Source organism: Physeter macrocephalus, chromosome 14 (assembly GCF_002837175.3).
Source record: "Physeter macrocephalus isolate SW-GA chromosome 14, ASM283717v5, whole genome shotgun sequence".
In the NCBI taxonomy this organism is placed as follows: Eukaryota; Metazoa; Chordata; class Mammalia; order Artiodactyla; family Physeteridae; genus Physeter; species Physeter macrocephalus.
Window position 1 is genome coordinate 17,478,751 of NC_041227.1, and position 21,439 is coordinate 17,500,189.

A 21,439-nucleotide genomic window follows, 5' to 3' on the forward strand; every position below is an offset into this window, starting at 1 on the left:
CTGCCGATGCAGGGGACACGGGTTCGTGCCCCGGTCCGGGAAGATCCCACATGCCGCAGAGCGGCGGGGCCTGTGGGCCATGGCCGCTGAGCCTGCGCATCCGGAGTCTGTGCTCCGCAATGGGAGAGGCCACAACAGTGAGAGGCCCGCATACAGCAAAAAAAAAAAAAAAAAAAAGAAAAGAAAAAACCCTTTACTCAATGACAAGGCAAAGACAAGAGCAGTTATTATCCCTGAGGGGCTGCGAACATGCCTAGATACTTAATATCATGATACCAGCAACCCTACCACCCCATTCTCCCTATTTTTATGAAAAAATTCTGTTTGTTTCCATGACGAGGAAAAGGAATGCTGCAAGAGAATAGCTGCTAGGGAGGGAACTTGGAGTTCACCATCCTGGGCTGACCACTTAGAATCCCTTGTTGCTGGTGAGGAGGGTTTGAGTTGAGTGTTTGGAATATTAAACTATACTTACCACCTGTTTTGTCATGCCCAAACACTAAGGCTTTGGAAAAACAATGTTGTTACCCTGCTAGAAGTGGTTGCTTTGGACCTTGAGCCTGAAACTTGAATTGCTCGATCGTGTGCTCTGTTCCTTATTTCCAGACTGAGGAGTCTGGCTTTCAAACTGGTGAACTGGATGTCAAACATGGCATAGCATCTTGGCTATATTCCTGTCACTTATCACGTCCTTCCATGCGCTGTCTCATCTCCCTGCTGAACTGCAGACAGCCATTCGAACGCGCATCTTGAGACCAGTGGAGGTTTAGCAATGCCAGCTCCACCAGAGCTTTCTGTTTGCAAGTTGAGATTAACTAATTCCCTTTTAGGAAAAAAACCCAAACAAACAGGAATTTAGAGTATTTTTACCTTGTAGAAAAATACTTTCTCTAAAGCTGAGAAATACTGACAGAGGCCAAAGAGGATTTTAATGATACTAACATGTTCTCTAATATCACACTTTCCTGCCCTCCAGAGCTCGGGAACCCTTGAAGGCTCTGCTGTGTTATGGTGCCCTTTACAGCATCTGAATCACTAAGAGTATTTCAGTTTGTGAAGTGTTTGTAGGCCTGCCTTGAACTAGGCACCTTGGTATTAAAAAAGAAGGTCTCTGGTCTCCAGGAACTTTTTGTTTTTTTTTAAGTTAGACAAGGTGCATTTAAATCTCTAACCTCAAGCAGACCATGCAGTGTGCTGCAAAGGAGGTATAATCAAAATGTGGGATCACAGCAAAAGCGAGGTTATTTCTGGTGGTGGGTAGAGGTGGCAAGAGGGGGTTGGAGGATGCTTTCAGGGAATGTTTGTAATCAGACTGGATCTTGAAAGTTGGATAGAATTTTGAAATATTTTTTATATTCTCTGTTTACTAAGGCATCATTTATTTTAGCAAGACTATAGAAATATTTCGGTGCTTAATGAATTAGCATTCAGTTATCTAAATGACTCACTCATCCAGAATACCTCACGCCTTAATTATTTTGGATAACTTGTCTCTGTAAGTAAAATATGAAGTATTAAGGAATGTATGATGGAGAAGGGCTTTTATGGAAGCCCTTAAAGGTAATCTTGGAATCACAGTGGATATCTCAAATCCCTGAAGAAATGGAAATACAGTGCTGTGGTGGTGACTAGACAATCACAATGACAATGGAAGGCATATGTTTGGATGTGTGGTTTAGGAACTGGGGGAAGATGGAGCTCTAAGTGATACCGGTGAGAACTTCATAGGAAAGGAATAGTCTGCTGGGTTAGGAGGCCTCTTGAACACCATAATAAACTGAAGGCGGCCAGCTTCTTCTTGTTCTCCCTTGCTCTAGCATGGCTGAGCACACGGGGTTTTACAGGAAGGCTGTGAAGCCATGCCCAGAATTTCTCTTCCTGCCCCAAGCCTCTGTGTTCCTTGTTGCTGGGCTTGTCCTGCCTCAGACCTGCATCTTCGTGCCACAGATTCTGTCGTGTTGATGTGTGTCCTTCTGGGTGAATCCACATTCCTTTAGCAAAAGCCCATTTCTTGCCATGGTAAGTTAGCAACAGCTGGACCATTGTAGCAGCCTTGCAAATGGTTATATTATGCCAGAGACCTTGCAGTTTTTTCTTTCCCACAAGAAGACTCTATTTTCAGTCTCGCACTTGCTCCATCAAGTCAACACTTAATTTTCTAGGAAGCTGAAAAACATACAACTTGCTACCTTTTGTGCTGAAATGGGGCCCTGGCTCAGAATTCTGATCCCTTTGGGAATCAACACATACAGTTTTGAAACGATAGTATTTTTTGCTTATTCCTGATAATGCCAATAGCATTTTAAAAGCCAAGATATTTGGCAATGCTGTATATCCCAATCTACCATGCAGGTGACTAAAGCAACTCTAAGAAAATGAATTCAGTTACTCACCAGTAATGTACTTTTTATGTGTCTACTGTGTGTCAGGTACTGTGCTAGACACTGTGGGGAGCAAGTCAGATGTGGTCTCCCTCTGGCCTCATATCACTGACAGTCTGGCAGCTCCATGGCCAGGAAGCCACCATAGCTTTGTAGCGTAACGGTAGGCGGAGGTGGAAAGGCCTGGTGTCTAGTCCTGCTTTTGCCTTTTATCAATTACATGATGTTAGGCATTTGCCCCTGTTTTCTGTCAACTGGACTAAAACATCTTTTAAAAAGGTTTATAAGAGTTTTATTATACTTAAATGACAGTACATAAATAAGAGTTTTGAAAAGGTCAAGTTACTATATATGCAAATATAGGTGGGGGTAATCAGCTTTGTTCAGTAGGAATAGCTAATGGAGAGTTTCCACTACTCCATGGCTTCAGAGAATCACCAAATATAATATTTGGACTATATATTATTAATATTTCACTAATTCTAATGTTTATTAATAATAAATAAGAAAACCAGTGATTTTTTGGTGCCTGGAGTTAATACAGACTACTTAGTCATCCCTAAAGAACTATAGATTTAATACATACTGGCAGTATTTCAGAAAGCAATATGTGCTTCTAGATATTTAGTATATAACTACAACAATGTATATATGATAGGGCTAATAATCTAATATATACCATGGAATTATAGTACAGTAAGACAAAAATGTATCTGAATAATAACCATAATAAAATAAAAAGTATCCCTTGTAAGTAGTAGAAGATACTTTTAGTTTTTGCAGATTTTGATAAAGAGTTTTGAACTGCGTGGGTCATTTTTGGTTCTGACCTTCTGTTGTTTTTATGGTCCCCTTATACCTGTCACTGAAGAACTAAGACCTTTCATTGTAGATATTTTCTGTAGCAACCTAGACATGACCCTTAGTTTTTCTGAGCCTCAAATTACTCATAAAATGTGGGCTTTTCTTGGCCACACTAACTTCACAGGGTTGTTGAGACATTCAAGTTGGAACTGATGTGCTACTTTCAGTGTGAGGGTCCCCATTTGGTTGTAGGGATAGTGGTCAGGTAATTCTGGCAAGTGAATGCCCTGGAAGGGCTGTGTCTTGATTTACAGCCCAGCCCTTGTTCAAGTTTCCTGATTCTTCTTCATCACAATTCAGTGCCTTCTACATCCTTTTGTCCCATTCGCATTTAAAAGCATTTCGGGGACTTTCCTGCTGGCGCAGTGGTTAAGAATCCACCTGCCAATGCAGGGGACATGGGTTTGAGCCCTGGTCCGGGAAGATCCCACATGCCGTGGAGCAACTAAGCCCGGGTGCCACAACTACTGAGCTTGCATGCCACAACTACTGAAGCCCGCGTGCCTAGAGCCCATGCTCCACAACAAAGAGAAGCCACTGCAATGAGAAGCCCGCGCACCGCAATGAAGAGTAGCCCCCGCTCGCTGCAACTAGAGAAAGCCCGCATGTGGCAATGAAGACCCAACGCAGCCAAAAATAAATAAATGAATAAAAGCATTTCGTTTTATAATACCCAGTTGGTCGTTAGCCAACATTTATGGAGCTTCTGCTATGTGTCAGGCATTGTGTAGGGTGCTGTGGATGTAGAGGTGAGAGGGCCGGACCCTGATTCTAGAGTGCCTGTTTAAGTCCAAGACTGCACATCAACTCTGGTCTGCATTTCCAGCCTGCTGGTGTTCTCTTCCGATTTCAGACTTGCCAGCCCCTACAATCCTGTGAGCCAGTTCCTTAAAATAAATCTCTTAATTTGCATGTGTATACACACACACACATCCTCTTGGTTCTGTTTTCCTGGAGAACCAAGACTGATATGGTACTCAACAAATACTGTCATTATCAATGTAGAAAGAGGTGGAACAAGTGTGGTAAGCAAGATGCTTAGTGGTTTGGTTTTAGCCATGTTGAATTTGAGGTGCCCATGGAATCCATGGGGAGATACCGGCAGGCAAATGTAGCCAGGGTGTGGGGAGATCACATGAGTGGTCTGGACTGAAGGGATGTAAATTTGTCTTTTTTTTTTTTTTTTTTTTTTCCCCTGCATCGGCAGGCGGATTCTCAACCCTCGCGCCACCAGGGAAGCCCATAACTAAATATTTTTAAAAGTATTTTTTTTTGGTATGCGGGCCTCTCACTGTTGTGGCCTCTCCCATTGCGGAGCGCAGGCTCAGCGGCCATGGCTCACGGGCCCAGCCACTCCGCGGCACGTGGGATCTTCCCGGACCGGGGCACGAACCCCTGTCCCCTGCATCGGCAGGCGGATTCTCAACCACTGCGCCACCAGGGAAGCCCGGGATGTAAATTTGGAAGTCACCAGTCTATAGCTGTCAGTTGAAGCTATGTTTGTGGGTGATTTCAGAAAGAGAGAACAGAGTTTGTAAGGTAAGGTGAGGTATCAAAATGGAACCCTAGGAAACACTAACATTTAGGGGAGAGGCAGAGGAAGAGGAGCCAGTAAAGGAAACCAAGAAGGAGCAGACAGAGAGGAGGAAGATCAGGAGAGAGTGGATCATGGAAATCATGGCAAGGGAGAATTTCAAGAGTGCAGCCTGTCAAGTCCCATATAAAGGTCGAGAGAAATGTTGCTGTCTGTCCATTGAACCTAGCTCTTAGGAGGTATCATTAGAGGTGACTGTTTCAGTGTCATAATTCATTACAGTGGGTGGAATAGAGGACCTGGGGTGATGAAGTGGAGATGCATGTTTGCTGCTGCTGCTTCTTAAGGAGCTCAGTTATGACGTATGAGGAGAAGAAGGGGCTGGGAACTTCCTGAGGAAGGGATGATTTTAGGATGTGAGGGGTTCTAGCACGTTCAGAGGCTGAAGAAACAGAGCTAGAAGAAAGGAGGAAGGGAGAGAAAGGACAAACGTTTGATCAAGGTTTCCTCCATGGATAGAGGGATGTGCACAGGGTCAGTAGTTTTACCAGAGGAGGGATGCCTCTTTCACTTGGTATGGAAAGCGGAAAGGCTATTTGGGGATACAGATATCTCTATAGAAGCTAGGGGGCTGGAAGTTTTGCCCTCATAAAAGCTTCTATTTTCTTTGTAAAGTGGACCTCTGGCAACATCTGATAGCCAAGGGGAGAGGGTGTAGTAAGGTCTCTGAAGACAGAGGTGAAGGTATAAAATTACTGCTATGAGACTTGAAAGTGGAGGCTGATTATTGTTCCCCATTGTCTATTGAATGAAAGTTATACTCTGCAGTCTGATGTTTATAAAGTCCTCCAGTCTGCCTTTAACCAATTCTGCCAGACTCCCTATCTTTCCTTGTTTGATTCCAGCACCCTTGTGTACTTTAGCCGAGAGTGTCTCTTGTAGCACTGGAGTGTGGCTTTGCGAGACTGGATGCTGCAGGGGAGCCGCCAGTGGACTATGAGTCAGGAGTCCTGTGGTCCAGTCGTGGCTCCTCCGTTTACTAGCGATGGGACATTGGACACACCTTAACTTCTCTCAGTCCGTTTCTTCATTTGTAAACTGTTAATTATAACAACACCAATGATAAGTGATGATGATGATGGTTGTGTCAGATGAGAAAACGTATTTTAAAGTATTTTGAAGAGGATAAGGAGTATATAAATGGAGCTGGTGTCATCAGGCCATGAATAATCCTAGAGCCAGGCGTTTGTATAACCTTTCTTCTTTACCACTAGAGTCCTGTCCCCTTCTCTTCAACTATCTAAATTCAGCCTGTATTACATAGAGAAATGCTAGCTCCTGTAACAGGTAAACTCTGCTGAAATCTCAGTGGCTTAAAACATTTTCATGCTCATTTCAAATCCAATCAGCCATGGGAGTGGTGGCGGGGGCCCAGACTGGTAGATGCTCTGCTGTCTTCAAACCATGGTTTCCATGGTTGCCCTGGGTATCGATGTCCAGGCAGCAGTGTGGGGGAAGAGAAAGTCGATGATTGGGAGGCTTTGATGTAGCAGGCCTAGGATGGGAGCTGGTGACTAAGGCCAAAGGTGAGATGGTTGAGAGGAGGCATTTACTGGATGGAGATAATTTGGGGTGTGTGGGTTTTAGTGTGCACAGATGGGTGGAGGGGGCTGAAAAGAGTGAGGCAGGACCTGTGGAGCCTAGGACAGAATGGAGACGCCACTCCTCCTGCCTTGAGAGACAGAGCTGGGGAAGGGGGAAGGGCTGAGGGGCCCAGGACTGTTCCGCATGGAGGCGGGGCACCACAAAGGTAGGAGAGAGGCCCCCAGGGCCGGGGGAGACAGGTGGGCAAGAACCTGGGTGCCTACACACCTTCTGAGATGAGCTTCCTAACAGCTGGGGAGGCAGACCCTGTGAGGTGGTGCCTTGACAAGAGACAATTAATAGGCAGCAGAGAAATGAGCTAGGACTTGAGGTTTTTGACATCAGAGCCCCTGGCGGTGAGAGCCAGGAAATATCCCACCTGGAGAACCGGAGAACCTGGACTCTGAAGTAGGCTTGAGGGGAACCCCTGGGGTCGGGGAGGGGAGCACCTCTGTGGCGGCTGTTCCTTTATAGGTGATTCACCCTTTGGCTGCTTGGGTTGGAGGAGGGAGGGCAAGAGAGGAGCATTCCAGGCAGGGGGAGCAGGCTGAGCAAAGATCCTAAGGCAGAAAAGCGCTTAGAGGGTTTGGGGACTGAACGGAGGCCAGCCTGGTCCATGCTGAGCAGGAGGGAGGGTGCGGGAGAAGGTGCTGGGGAGGGAAGCAGGGCCCAGATCGCACAAGCGTGTACAGGCCATGGCCAGGGGGTGAGATTTTATTCTAAGGGCAGCAGGAGACCGTTGTACACTTTGCTTGGGGGCAAGATGGTCTGATTTATAGCTTTAAAAGACTACTCTGGCTGTTGTATCGTGAATGGGTGGAAGGGAGGTCACGGTATATTGGATGCGGTGGGTAAGGGAAAAGGAGGAATTCAAGACGGAAGTGAGTCTGGAGCTCAGAGCAGAGGTTCAGGCTGGCAAAGAAAATTTGATGCTGTATTTCCTGTTAGCTCCCTCCCTGTTCTCAGCCAAGCTTCCTGTGAGTAGCCTTATCCACAGTCTTTACTTCCTCACCTCCTCAGCTCAAGCCCCTGTGCTCTGGCCTCTGTCGCTGCCACTTCCCTGAAATGTCTAGGGCATAGGGCACTTAAGGCCCTTTATGATTAGCCAAGTCCAGGCCTTTGACCCTCTCCTGGCTTGAGCTGCATCCAGTCACACTGTGAGCCATTCCTGCCTTGAAATTCTCCTTAGCCTTCTGTCTCTCTGGCCCCTTTGTGGTCCCCAAGTCCTTAGACCAGTTCTGAAATGATAGCATTACCCAGGCTTCTGACCTTGGTCCTCCTGGATTTCCTCTGTGCCTCTTGGAAAAGAAAGAGCCCTCCCCGCTTTCATCAGGACAATGCCTACTTGCCTTTCAGCTTCATGTCAGGTGCCCCCACCTTCAGGAAGCCTTCCCTGATCCGTCAGGCTGGGTTAGGTGCCGCTTTTCCTCCATTTCCACTTCTCCTGGAGCATAAAGTGGATACGGTAGCACTTAGCACCCTGCTTACTTATTAGTCTCACCAGTCTAACAGTACTGGAAGGATAGGATTACAACGAAATAACCTGTGATCTAGGACAAAGATTGCTTTCTCCAGTTCAGGTGAAAGCCACACTTTATAATGAAGGTATCTACACCTGATTGTATGTCCTTTAGTAGATCATTCATTTCTCACTGGGTCTGAGGGCTGTGAAGTCTGGTATAATGTCTTCCGTGAACAGAAGGACTTCATTTAGCTCCAGAGAATTAGTAATTGTCTCCATCTTCTGAAAGGAAAAAAAAATGAGAATTTAAGAATATGAATTGCTTCAGAAGAGCTTCCGAAGACCAGCATTGCCTGGTAACTTGGTTCTCCGCTCCCTTGCCCCCACCCCGAAACCTGTCACAGGTGCCTCGCGTTTTGAGATTCCACAATTCTGGGTTTGACATTCCAGCTGCCTCTATGGTGATGAGCACTAACGTTCTCCTGGGCTCAAGTGTGATCGCCTTCAAAGGCGGCACATGGGCTGAATGAAAGATGTGCTTCTGCCTTTCTTTCCTTCCCTCCTGCTAACCAGGAGTGAAAAAGGAGAGGTGGGTAGAGACAGCAAAGTATGCACGTCACACATCTGGAATTTCAGTAAGGTTCTGGGTGGTTAATGTCACTAAACTCTCATGCTTCTCTTTCAAATGCCTTTTTCTACCCTTTCTTTTTGTCGTTTCTCTCAGTTCCAAACCCACTTTATCTTTTTTGGCAGGTAGAACAAAGAAAAGAAAATGTTGAATCACTTTCTTCCCAGTGGCTGGATTTTTAGAATCTTTAAAAATTTTTTTCCCTGTGTTTAGTTTTCTGAGACTAACAGAGCAAAAAGCAGAGATGCCTTTGACTAAGTGGAACTCTTAGCTTTATTACTCAAAATAATGCTGCAGGTTGTACTTGTGTTTTTTGGATGTAGTGTTGGGCTGATTATTTTCTAAGAAAAAACACTGTAAGATTGTTATTTATTTTTAAATTTAGACATCTTTCAAATGAAATAAGAATGCCTAAGTGTGTGTAATAAGGGACTAAGTTTGAGTCCCCACATTACTCTCTCGAGGGTTTGCTGTTCTCAGGATGAGAAATGCTTGCACACACACGAACTCCACTGTTTTGATTCCCACTTATGTTTATTTCTGGTGTCCAAACAAGACATTAGGATTACAGATGCTCAGATAGGAAAGGACGCAGGGTTTTCCAGTGTGCCCACCAGTGAGATCCCTTCTTACATGGGGGACCTCTCTGTTAGCCTGAGAACATTCTTCCTCACAGGAAACAAGTCTTTGACCCTTTGGATTTACTTAGTGAGTCTCTTCCACCACATATAGCATGTTCAGCTCTTTAAGTACTTGAAGACAGCTATCTTCCCTTTTATTGCCCAAGCCCTTCTTTATAGACTATGGATTCCTGGTTTCTTCAGGTGTAACCTCCTTCCTTTTTCTACGTAATGTGGTCCTAATAGAGCATCCCATGGTTTTGTTAGCTTTCTCTGGAGGCTCCATCTCTTATTAAACGTACTCTCAGCTGAAACCCACCCTCGTGGAACCCGCCTCTGAGCGGAGGTTCTAAAATGTCTATTTAACGGAATATTTTTTATCTCAGTGTTCTTACCTAACAGGAAAGCATTTTGTTACATTTGATAATGTTGTAATATACTTTCCCTTAAAAGAAAACAAAGGCTTTTAAGTCCTAGGGTGCAGGTAAAATACCAGTAAGGCATGGAATTTGATTTCTCACCAGAGGAGGCTTAAGCAAGTTCAGTTGGGTCTGATAATAAAGGCTGGCATTGACTGTGCCCTCAGAGAGCATGCCTGCCACTGTGCCAGGTGTTGTTACACATATCATTTAGTTTCATACTCAAAACGACCCTAGTTAATAATGATATCATTAATAGTAGACACTGTTACTGACCTCATTTTAATGGTGAAGAAATGGAGTCTTAGAAAGGTTGGGACTTGCCCATGTTTCACATATCATAGTGTGACCCAGACCTTGAGCTCCTCCTATGCCACTATCCCCCCTCTCTGACACCTTTCTGCTGGGTAAAGCTCTGTGTACCATGCCCTTCTCTTGTGCCTCACGTTTAGCTCTCTGGTCTTCTTAATTAAAAAGTAAATTTTAAAAAGAAAGAATTGGATGGTTCTTTGCAACTCACCAGGGCCCCTAGAAGAGTGCTCTGCATATGGTGGGTGCTGACAGGAGAACTGAGGTCCTTAGTTCTATGTCTCCAGGGCCGAGAAAAAGAGAACTTAGCCTTGGGATGACTAGGGTCACTTCAGACCCCATAAGTCCATCTTAAACCAGTAAAAGTCTAATGCTGTCATGGTGGGCTAGGACTAAACCTTTGATTTGCCTTTGGGCAGCTGGCTAGCACAGACCAAAGGGGAGAGTATGGTTATTGTCGTTAAGGTTGGACCAGCAGCCAGGACTGAATACAGGGATCTGATACCCAGATCAGTCTTGGCTCTGTCTTCCACACTCACCCTCTGTGAGCCTTAGTGTCCTCCTTTCTTGGGAGTTGGGAGGGAGAGAAATGTATGAGGGTAGAAGGGAGCTGTTTACTCCACTTTCTTTTCCCCACTCTTCAGAGGTTAAAATAGCCCATTTGGTGTTGGAGAGTCAGTTCTTGTGCCCTGTTTCCCAACTCCACACTTGAGACAGTGGCACAGTTGGAAGGATGGGACTTTGGGAAGCTGCTGTTTCCCCTCCCCCAGTCCCTAAGAAATTGGTGAGTTGGACACCATTTTAAACTTGGGGTAAAACTGGAACTCTTTATTTTATTTCTTTTTATTTTTTTTTCCCCATATCTCCTCCCTCTTGCATCTCCCTCCCACCCTCCCTATCCCACCCCTCTAGGTGGACACAAAACACTGAGCTGATCTCCCTGTGCTATGCGGCTGCTTCCCACTAGCTATCTATTTTACATTTGGTAGTGTATATACGTCCATGCCACTCTCTCACTTCGTCCCAGCTTACCCTTCCCTCCCCCCAAGTCTATTCTCTGTGTCTGCATCTTTATTCCTGTCCTGCCTCTAGGTTCTTCAGAACCATTTTTTTTTTTAGATTCCATATTAGTTAGCATGCGGTATTTGTTTTTCTCTTTCTGACTTACTTCACTCTGTATGACAGTCTCTAGGTCCATCCACCTCACTACAAATAACTCAATTATGTTTCTTTTCATGGCTGAGTAATATTCCATTGTATATATGTGCCACATTTTCTTTATCTATTCATCTGTCGATGGACACTTAGGTTGCTTCCATGTCCTGGCTATTGTAAATAGAGCTGCAGTGAACACTGTGGTACATGACTCTTTTTGAATTATGAAAACTGGAACTCTTTAAGTGAGCCTGGACTGAGGAATTAAAATCTAGGTCTGCCCAGAATCTCACCCCCAGTTCACAGGGCCCCAAGGGTTTAGGAACTGATGTTAATTCCCCTGTGGTCTGAGGAGAGGGGCTCAGTTGTAGGACTACTTCAGGCCTAGTGGGGGAGCACAGGCTAGTCCTGCCAGTCAGGTATCTTAGAATCATCAGGTCCTGCCTGTGTGTGCCTCCCAGCCTGAGATGAACTCTGGAACTGCCCATTCTCCCTGTGATTCAAGGTATAAATGCTGTAGATGGAATGCTGTCGATAGGACTTTATTAGTTAGAGTCCCAACAGGAAAAGCTGGTATTCTCAATTTAGGGAAATGATGGGAGAGTTAAAGAGGTGTGGATAGGTGCTCACTTCGGCAGCACATGTACTAAAATTGGAACGATACAGAGAAGATTAGCATGGCCCCTGTGCAAGGATGACACGCAAATTCGTGAAGTGTTCCATATTTTTGACGCAAGAGGGAAGAGATATGGGAACATATGTATATGTATAACTGATTCACTTTGTTATAAAGCAGAGACTAACACACCATTGTAAAGCAATTATACTCCAATGAAGATGTTAAAAAAAATAATAAAAAGAGAAAAAGAGGTGTGGATAGGATGTAGAGGAAATCTCAAGGGACAGAGCAGGAACCTGGAGTTGTGGTAATGGTGGAACTAATACCACCCCTAGCTGCAGTGAGACAAGTGGATGGAGTGGCCATCAGAAGCCAGAAGAGATTGTCATTTAGAAGAGGTCACCTTGAGAGGAGCAGTGACTTCTGGTTGAGGGATACAGCCGGCAGAAGTAGAATATTCGAATTCCTAACCTCACCCTTTCCTCGCCCTGTGTCCCCACCCCCCTGTTTCCTTCCCTGACCTCTTTCTGGGACTCAGCATTGGACAAACTCAGTTTGAAGTCTAGGGCACAGGGGCTTGTTGATGGGATCCATAAAGATCAGTCTGCGGGGGCAGGAGCAAGGTAGGGAAGGGTGGAGAGTGCACCTGGAGAGCAATAGAAAGATACTAGACAGAAGGACCACGCGACTTCACGATGGACAGAACTTGTGTGTGTGCGTGCGTGTGTGCGTGCGTGTAGTGCAAGGTGGGAAAAAAGGATAAGGTAAGCATTTCATACCATAGCCACGTGCTAGGTACTTTCTCCTGATCCATTCACCTTGCGGGGTGAGTAGAAGTATTTATATGTTATAGATGTGGAAAACTTGAACCCAAATCTCTTGTCCCTAAGTCAGTTCAGTCCTGGTGATCCCCGTGGTGACAGATGGTAGCCAGATAGCTCTCACATCTGACTTTCTCTGAGCCCATTCCAGAAAGCCACCGTTCATGGCATTGCTGGGAGAACTGGGGGGAACTGTAAAAGAGCTGCTGTGTATTTTTTTTTTTTCCTTCACATCTGTGAACTTGAAGAGAAGGGGAAAGAGGAGGAAAAAAATTCAACTTGGCATGAACGATGTTAACTGAGATCAAATAAGGTGAAAAGCAAAATAGAATCCAGAAATTTAGTTTTGCTTTTACCCGAAGTTCATGCGCAGCTGCTGTACAAAGTCCTTTTTACTTTCCACGAATGTTAAGCCCTGTTCATAACATGAATCTCATTTTCTTTTACTTTTAGTTGTTTATGAAAAATAGCTTTATAAAAGACAAAGAACCAATTGAACATTAAGCTCCAACTGTGTGTCACCTTTGTGATTTCATTTCTTGCTGATATACAAATTATTACACTTATAAGTTAAAATTATTTTGATTCCTGATACATTCATTGCGAAATTATTTATTGAACAGTCAACAGTGAAATTGAAATTTTAAATTTAAAAAAGAGAAATTCTGGGCTTCCCTGGTGGCGCAGTGGTTGAGAGTCCGCCTGCCGATGCAGGGGACAGGGGTTCGTGCCCCGGTCCGGGAAGATCCCACGTGCCGCGGAGTGGCTAGGCCCGTGAGCCATGGCCGCTGAGCCTGCGCGTCCGGAGCCTGTGCTCCGCAACGGGAGAGGCCACAACAGTGAGAGGCCCGCCTATTGCAAAAAAAAAAAAAAAAAAAAAAAAAAGAGAGAAATTCTAACAACCTAGAAAATAAACTTTAAATTTTTATTTTTTTTTCTAGTTTTCATTACATGCATGCATAGATTTTACATGGCTAGAATTGTGCAAGTTTATGTTGTTTTCTTGTCATTAGGTGTATATTTCCATGTTGCTATATAACCTTCATGATTATTTAAAATAGTTTTTCAATTCACCTTAAACATTCTCCTACTTGTTAGATATTGTTTATTTCCCCTGCTTCATGCCATAAAAAGATAGGCGGTTTTGTTGAACATTTAAGTGGTTTATTTACTATTTTTCTTTATAAACATTGTTCATTTGAATCTCCATGCATCTAGTTTCCCCATCCCCTCCCTCTTTTGTTCTTTGTGGCAGAGGGAAAGGAATTGTTATTTTTTTAGGATAATTTCTCAGCAGTGGGATGAGCAACTCTAAAGGTATATCAAGGGACATTAAATAGAGTAGTTCTAAGGGTCATTGAGAGAAGTAAGATTACAGTTAAAATGTGTCATTAAGTAGAGTTGTTGCTTAAAATGTTAATGTCTAGGTTTAAAAAACTACTGCTAAAAGAGAAATTTAAATTTACATACAAAATTTAGCTGAAACCCTAAATTGTGATTAAGTTTTAAAAAATTTGTTCTTGGCTAAATTGAATATAGTATAATTCTGAACAAATTTTGTATTTGATTAATGATATTGGCCCCTGTTATCCTGCATCCCTGGAATATAGCATTGGCCCGGGAGTCCTCTGGGCTACTCCCTGGGAAGCATGCATCTCCTCCCTAACCCATTCTGCTCAGCCCAGGGGGGCCTGGCCACTTTCATCTGTGCCCTCTTTACGAAGGTGGAGCCCCCTGGCCAGAGGGGCTTCCTTGTATGGTGCCCTTGCCCTTCCACTTGCCTTCCATCTGCCACAGTTCTGCTTTCTGGAACAACAGACACGTTTCTTCCTCTAGTTGGGAAGCTTTAGAAAATCAGAGAGCAGTTCTGGTTTTCGCTCTGTCCTTAGCTCCTGGCATAGTGCCTGGCACATAGCAGATGCTCAAAAACACATTTGCGGAATGAAATGTCTTGAGACAGTCCTTTAAATGTGTGAATACAACCATGATGTCCCCACTTAGTTGCCTCCTCTTTGGGTTTAATGTCCTCTAGGTCAGCCATTCCTCATGAAACACTCTCGGGATCCCTTTCCCTCCCAGTCGGGTTCTCACCATTGTCTGTGAGCACAGTTTGCTCTCAGTCACACTTAGAATATGTGGCCAGATCTGCAGCCTGTTCTCCAGAAGTGGTCTGATTTGCAGTAATACAGTCAAGTGTGCACTACTTTTTTTTTCTTTATCAAATTGCTGGTTGCTTACATCTTTTCACGTGATCTGCTATCAAGCCTGGTCTGCTCCAGGAGGTGCTTTGTGCAGTTGAGTGTTTCCTTCTAGATTAGTGTCACTTGGGATTTGATGAAGGCTCTTCAGTTTCTTCATGTGAATCGTTAGTAAAAGTGAGGAAGAGGGGAGGCCCACGGGAGAGCTTTGGAAACCTCCCTCCACATTGACAGTAATCTCCTAATCGCATGCTTTTTTCAAACTGTGATGTGCATACAGATTACCTGGGGGTTTGGTTAAAATGCAGATTCTGATTCAATAGGTCTGGGTGCACCTTGAGATTCCGTCTTTCTAACAAGTTGCCAGGTGATGCTGATGCTGCAGGTCTATCAGGTCATACTTTGAGTAGCAAGGCCCAGTTTGGGGAAAGAGTTGTTCATGAGAAAAAAATCCTTCAGTGTTTGGATAGCTGTGCTGTGCCCATCAGAGCCCCCAGAAGATACTCTCTGATACAGATACTTGACCCCATACTCAGAGGTTCCTCTCCTACCTCACTAAGTAAATGAAGAAAACAAGAGTGATGCTATTTCGCCAGCTTCCAAGTGGTATGTACCTCTCTGTGCATGTTTGGTTGGACCCTTTATTCCACCCTGACTAGCCATTATCCAACATATTTGGTATCTTTTCAAGTTTCTTGTCATCTGGACATTTGATAAAAGTGCTCATGTAAACTGAGCACCTAAAAATTTTTTTTTATTGTTATGGTATACCTTCATATACCAGAAAGTTACCCGAAGAGAAACTAAATGGATACTTAGTTTTTTAAACATTGGTTATAAGATACAGTGTTCCTGATAAAATTCTTTTATAAGAAATATTATGGAATATCCAAATTTTTTTACTCTATTGGAATTTGGAGAAAATGGATGCATTGTTGAAATTACATTCATAAGCTGAAATATCCTCATGTAGCTGGCAGCCTTTCAGTAACAGATTTAGCAAGTGAGTCTGTAGAACACAAGGCAGGGAGGTCATGAGCATCTGACCCCCCTTTTCTTCAAGCTTTCTCTCTCTTAGCTCAGGGGACAGGTACTTTTCTTTTGCCCTTTGTACAAGGCAGGTAACACTGTGGCCAAGACTTTTTTGGTCATTTCAAGGAATGATTATTATGTCAAAATGTAGAGAAAAAAAAGATCGACACTTACTTATTTTGTAGAGCTTATTATGACCTGGTCACCTTTTCCTTTTTTTTTTCCCCCAATGGAAACAGAAGGAATTTTGATTTAATTTTATTACTTAATTTTTGATTGGAATATAGGTGATTTACAATGTTTCAGGTGTACAGCAAAGTGATTGAGTTGTGTGTGTGTGTGTGTATAGTTCCCTGTGCTGTACAGTAAGTCCTTGTTGTTTATCTGTTTTATATATAGTAGTGTGAATCTGTTAATCCCAAATTCCCAATTTATCCCTCTCCCCTTTTCCTTTTTTGAAAATAGTAGGTGTGGCCACCACCATGGAAGGTATGCAGCTCTCTGAATATAAAAAAAACCCTCTTTCTCTGGGTTCTTAAAGCCCCTTAGCCCTGAGTTTGTCATTTGAGCCTGTGGGGGACAGGTACGGAGCGACCTGTAGTTGCTGCTGTAGTTCACCCATTAATTTCCTCCCTTTCTGTAATGGTTTTCCAAGATCAGTCAGATGTCTCTGTTCTTTCAGCAGCTCACATGCAAGCACAGGTACAGCAGCAATTATGCCTTCCCTTTAACAATTCTTTTATTATAGTAATTTTCAAATATGTATTATGAACCTCCATGCACCCATCATATAATCTCAACAATGTCAGCATCTTTCTAATCTTGTTTCATTTATTTCCCACCCCTCTTCATCTGCTTCCCCACCCACTAGCATACATGGTCTTCCCCCCCGCCCCATCTTCTAGTCTTTTAAAGCAAATTCCAGATAACCTATCATTTCATCTGTAATACTTCAGTATGTAACATAACAGAGAAATTTTGTAAAACTTTTTAAATTGAAGTATGATATACATAAAAATGAACATAAGTGTAGAGGCTGTTGAATTTTCACAAACTGAATAGGCCTATATAATGAGCACCCAGATCAAGAAACAGAGAACATTGCCAGCACCAAGCGGTGGACTTTGGGCTTTTCTGGATAAATTCAATGTTAATCTCCAACTTGTCGTTTACTAAATGTTCTGAACCTATTTCAGTGCATAATTGAAGCTTTTATGGTATGTCCACAATTTAATTAAGTAAATGTAATATAAGTACGTTTTCACTCCAAATAGATAAAACACAATTTGACTAACTCTGATTGAAAAAAGAAAGTATTTTTAGTCTCAATGAGTTGATCACTTCAACCACTGTTGATTAATGTGTTTAGATAATTTTGACTCCTAAGTACTAAAGACAGTGTCTTCCAAACATGTCCTAAAAGTTGAATCCTGTAACTAGACATTAAATTAGGAAATCCCAACCACAGGAGAAAGACAATAGCAACAAAAATAAAGCTTTGATATTGATAATAATTAGACTGCTTTATTTTCAGTGAAAAATAAGCAATAATGCCCATATTCAATCCAAGTTGAAAAGTAGTGGGCTTCCCTGGTGGCGCAGTGGTTAAGAATCCGCCTGCCAATGCAGGGGACATGGGTTCGAGCCCTGGTCCGGGAAGATCCCACATGACGCGGAGCAACTAAGCCTGTGCGCCACAACTACTGAGCCTGCGCTCTAGAGCCCGCGAGCCACAACTACTGAGCCCACGCGCCACAACTACTGAAGCGCACGTGCCTAGAGCCCGTGCTCCGCAACAAGAGAAGCGACTGCAATGAGAAGCCCGCGCACCGCAACGAAGAGTAGCCCCCGCTCGCCGCAACTAGAAAAAGCCCACGTGCAGCAACAAAGACCCAACGTAGCCAAAATTAAAAAAAAAAAGTAGTGACTTGAATGCATTAACAATGATTGAATAATAGTACTTTAAAAAACCTGTAACTATAGTGCCATTAACGTAGCTAAAAGTAGCAGTAAGTTCTTTAATATCTACTAATCTGTACACTAAAATTTTCCTTATTGCTCAAAAGTGTCTTTTTTTAAGATTCATGCTTCAGTTGATGGCCCATATAAAAATCGTTATAGGTTTAGAAGATATATTTCTTAATCTATCTTTTATTGTTTTCACATAACCACTGCTTTCATACAATGCTTATGCTCTGTGCTTGCTAAGTTAGTAACAAAGACACATGTAGTCATTTTTATCATAATTATTGCATCTTTGGTTAGAAGAGAGGATATTTTAAAAATTGTTCCAGCCATCTTTTCCAAATCTGTACTAACTTGGTTTAGTACAGTACCAATTTACAGACACTTCTATAACCCTCCTGCAAAATTAGTTGTATTATTCTGGATTTGCTTTTCTCTGGCAGCATTTCTCATCTACTTCCACACATTCTTAAAGTTTTATGTAAATTCTTTTCTCTTCCCTTTTTCATGTGGGTAGCCCACCTTGAGGTTATGTGACTCCCCTTTCAGTAATAGAAGGAGCACTACATGGGGGAAAAGAAGCCTGGGTTCAAATCTCAGTTCTACCACTTACTGTGTGAACCGAGGTGGTGTATTTAACCTCCCCAATTATTTGTAACATGTCTACTTCCTTTTCAGTGGCCTGCATCAAACAATACCACAGATTGTTTAAAATATCCCAAAGCTCCCCAGATTTGTAGGCAGGGAGGAAACAAATTATCGGGTCACTGCTTGTCTTCCCAAATTACAACTTAGGGAGCATTGCCTAAGGAGCCAGGATGGGAGGCCCCTAGACTCACAAAGTGGGAGAGGAGAACCAGGAAGGGAGATGGTAAGTAGTATTTACTGAGTGCCTGTAATCTCTTTTCCATGTGCTCATTTGGACCTCATAGCTGCCCTGGTAATTTTTTTTTTTTTTTTTTTTTTTTTTTTTTTTTTTGTGGTATGCGGGCCTCCCTCCGCTGCGGCCTCTCCCGTTGCGGAGCACAGGCTCCGGACGCGCAGGCCCAGCGGCCATGGCCCACGGGCCCAGCCGCTCCGCGGCATGTGGGATCCTCCCGGACCGGGGCGCGAACCCGGCTCCCCTGCATCGGCAGGCGGACGCGCAACCACCGCGCCACCAGGGAAGCCCCCCTGCCCTGGTAATTTTATGATCAGTGTAACATTGCCTCTGCCAAGGTAGCCAAGTGGTTAAAAGCCATAGTCTGGGTTGAAATTCCTGTCTTGCCACTGTGTGACATAAGACAGGTCCCTTGGCCTCTCTGTGTCTGATTCCTCATCAAATAACAGGGAGGTAATGAGAATCTGCTTTATAGGGTATTGGTGAGGATTAGATGAAATAAGTATGTGAGGTGCCAAGCACAGTATCTGGTATGTAATCAGCATTTAACAAAGCAAGCTGATATTTATCCTTTACTTCTTTTTAGACTTAACAGTCTTTCTAAAGGAAGGCTGTAGAGTTTTAGTAGCTTAATAACATTCAAAATTGTGACCACAGATGTAGCAGATTTTCCAACAACCATAACAGAGCTCTGTCAAACATATGAGTGCTTTCCTTTCAAATTGGTCATCTTGAAACCTTCTTATGTATTCCAGTGTTGCCTGTGCCTCAAAATGTGTTTGGACTTATTACTAATTTTTAGTCTATAGGTGTCTTTTTGCTAAAATTAGGCCTAAGATAAAGGTGAATACTTACATAATTAAATTTATTTATTCAACAAACTTTTATTGACCACCTACTATTTGTCACCTACTGCTAGACACTAGGATAATAGCAGTGAACAAGTAAGATGGGGTCATTTCCCTATGGCATTTGTAATCTAAGGGGCAAAAAGCCTTCATCAGCTTGGATTGTATAAAAAATGTGACAGCACTAATTGACATTGTTAAAACAGCTGAAAAGAAAAATGCAAATTTTGGAATATTTTGTAGATATATCCAATACATCCATGATATTTTATTCCAAAGGAAGACAGATGCCTTCTTTATGAATAAATGAGATGTACTGAGGGAGACACTGGTCTGTATCTGCAATGATGTAACCAGCCCTTTAAATTCAAATTTGGAATAAAACAAGGAGCTCCTTTATCTCTTCCCTGCTTGACTGTGACTTTGGAGTCATTCATGAACTTGAAATTGGAAGCACAGTTACATTAAACAACACAATTGAAACTAAATTATCACTCACCAGTAGCCTGGTGATGATTGAAAATAATTCTTGGTTATGCACTCAAGAGTATTTGTCCGGCTTCGGGTCTGGATTGGAGCTGGAGAGTCCCAGGCACTCGTCTCCTCAGTGGATGCCTCTCGGCCCCACCACCGCCCTGTGCCGCAGGACAGGGAGCCTGGAGAGCCAGCTGGGAACTTAGAACGGTAGAGGAAAAAGATATTTTTTCTCCCCTACAGTTTCTGGTGACTATGAAGGGATGGCTGGGGCACCCCACTTACTCTGGAAGCTGCAGATGGGATCTTGCGAAAACTGACAAAAGTCAATGAAAAATAAGAATTCTTACTAAAGTCAGCCCTCCCAGATCTCTGTCTATAGTGCTCTGTCAAGAGAGGAAGACAGTTGTGTTTTACTCCTGATTCTTCCCTGAAAGTTTACAATCAGCTATAAGTAAGAATGCTCCATGATGCCATCATGTGAATAACTTTGAGACCAGACCAATGGACTGAAAATGCCCCTTATTAAATGCAGGATTACTCACATCATACAGAGACCTAAGAAGTGGGCATTTACTCCTGTCTATACCACCACCTCCTGAAATGAGACACAACTGTTTGAATGGACTGACTGATTTCCAGGATTGAGATTGATTCAGGTTAATGGAGACGGAGTCTAATCCCTAAAGAATGATATCTAAGTTTGTGAAGAACCTGCCAAGTTTGTTGTGGTGACACATGTGATGGATCTTTTGGATTTAGATACCTTCAGTGTTTTCAACATATGTTTAGTATTAAAATTATTCCTGGGTTCTTTGAAAAAAAAAAAAAGACTCTTTGTTAGGTTCCATTGGTTAGCATGTCTAAAAAGTGTGTTGATCTCTTAAAACTTTCCAAATATTTGTGTTTATTCAATTTTAACACCTTAATGTTAAATAATTGCAAATAAATACATAAGTAACATATATAAATAAACATAATTATGGAGTCCCGAAATTCAGAGGAGCTCTAAAGATAATTTAGGATAGTCACCCTTATAGTGCAGAAATGCTTTCAAGCCTACGTCCAACACCTCTGGTGACGGAGAATGTTTAACTATAGACCAGGTGTCATGGGCATATAATAGAAAGGTGGGGGGACTTCCCTGGTGGCACAGTGGTTAAGAATCCGCCTGCCATTGCAGGGGACACGGGTTTGAGCCCTGGTCTGGGAAGATCCCACATGCTGCAGAGCAGCTAAGCCCGTGCGCCACAACTACTGAAGTCCGCACGCCTAGAACCCGTGCTCTGCAACAAGAGAAGCCACCACATTGAGAAGCCCACACACAGCAACGAAGACCCAACGCAGCCAAAAATAAATAAATTAAAATAAATAAATTTTTAAGAAAAGAAAAGATTAAAAAAAATAAAGGTGGGAATTTATAAGACAGGAGTGGTAGTTACCTATGGGACTCTTTTGGGCCCTATCTAAGTACAATTGTTTTTCCAACTATCATCTGGCCAACTAAGACTTGTCTTCCACAGTCCAGTTTCTGCCTCTGGACCTCCAGTTTGTAGCCCTTCCGGTAAACTCTGGCACTGGCTAGA

General features: G+C 43.2%; 1 protein-coding gene and 1 non-coding gene across 4 annotated transcripts in view; both read left to right on the plus strand.

The window, feature by feature from the left end:
* Positions 1-21,439, plus strand: part of ZHX3 (zinc fingers and homeoboxes 3) — a 115,030-nt gene that overhangs the window by 8,030 nt on the left and 85,561 nt on the right. The window lies entirely within an intron of this gene.
* LOC112066241 (U6 spliceosomal RNA) lies at positions 11,639-11,745 on the plus strand. The gene has a single exon (XR_002892497.1). It is a non-coding gene; the product is annotated as a U6 spliceosomal RNA (small nuclear RNA).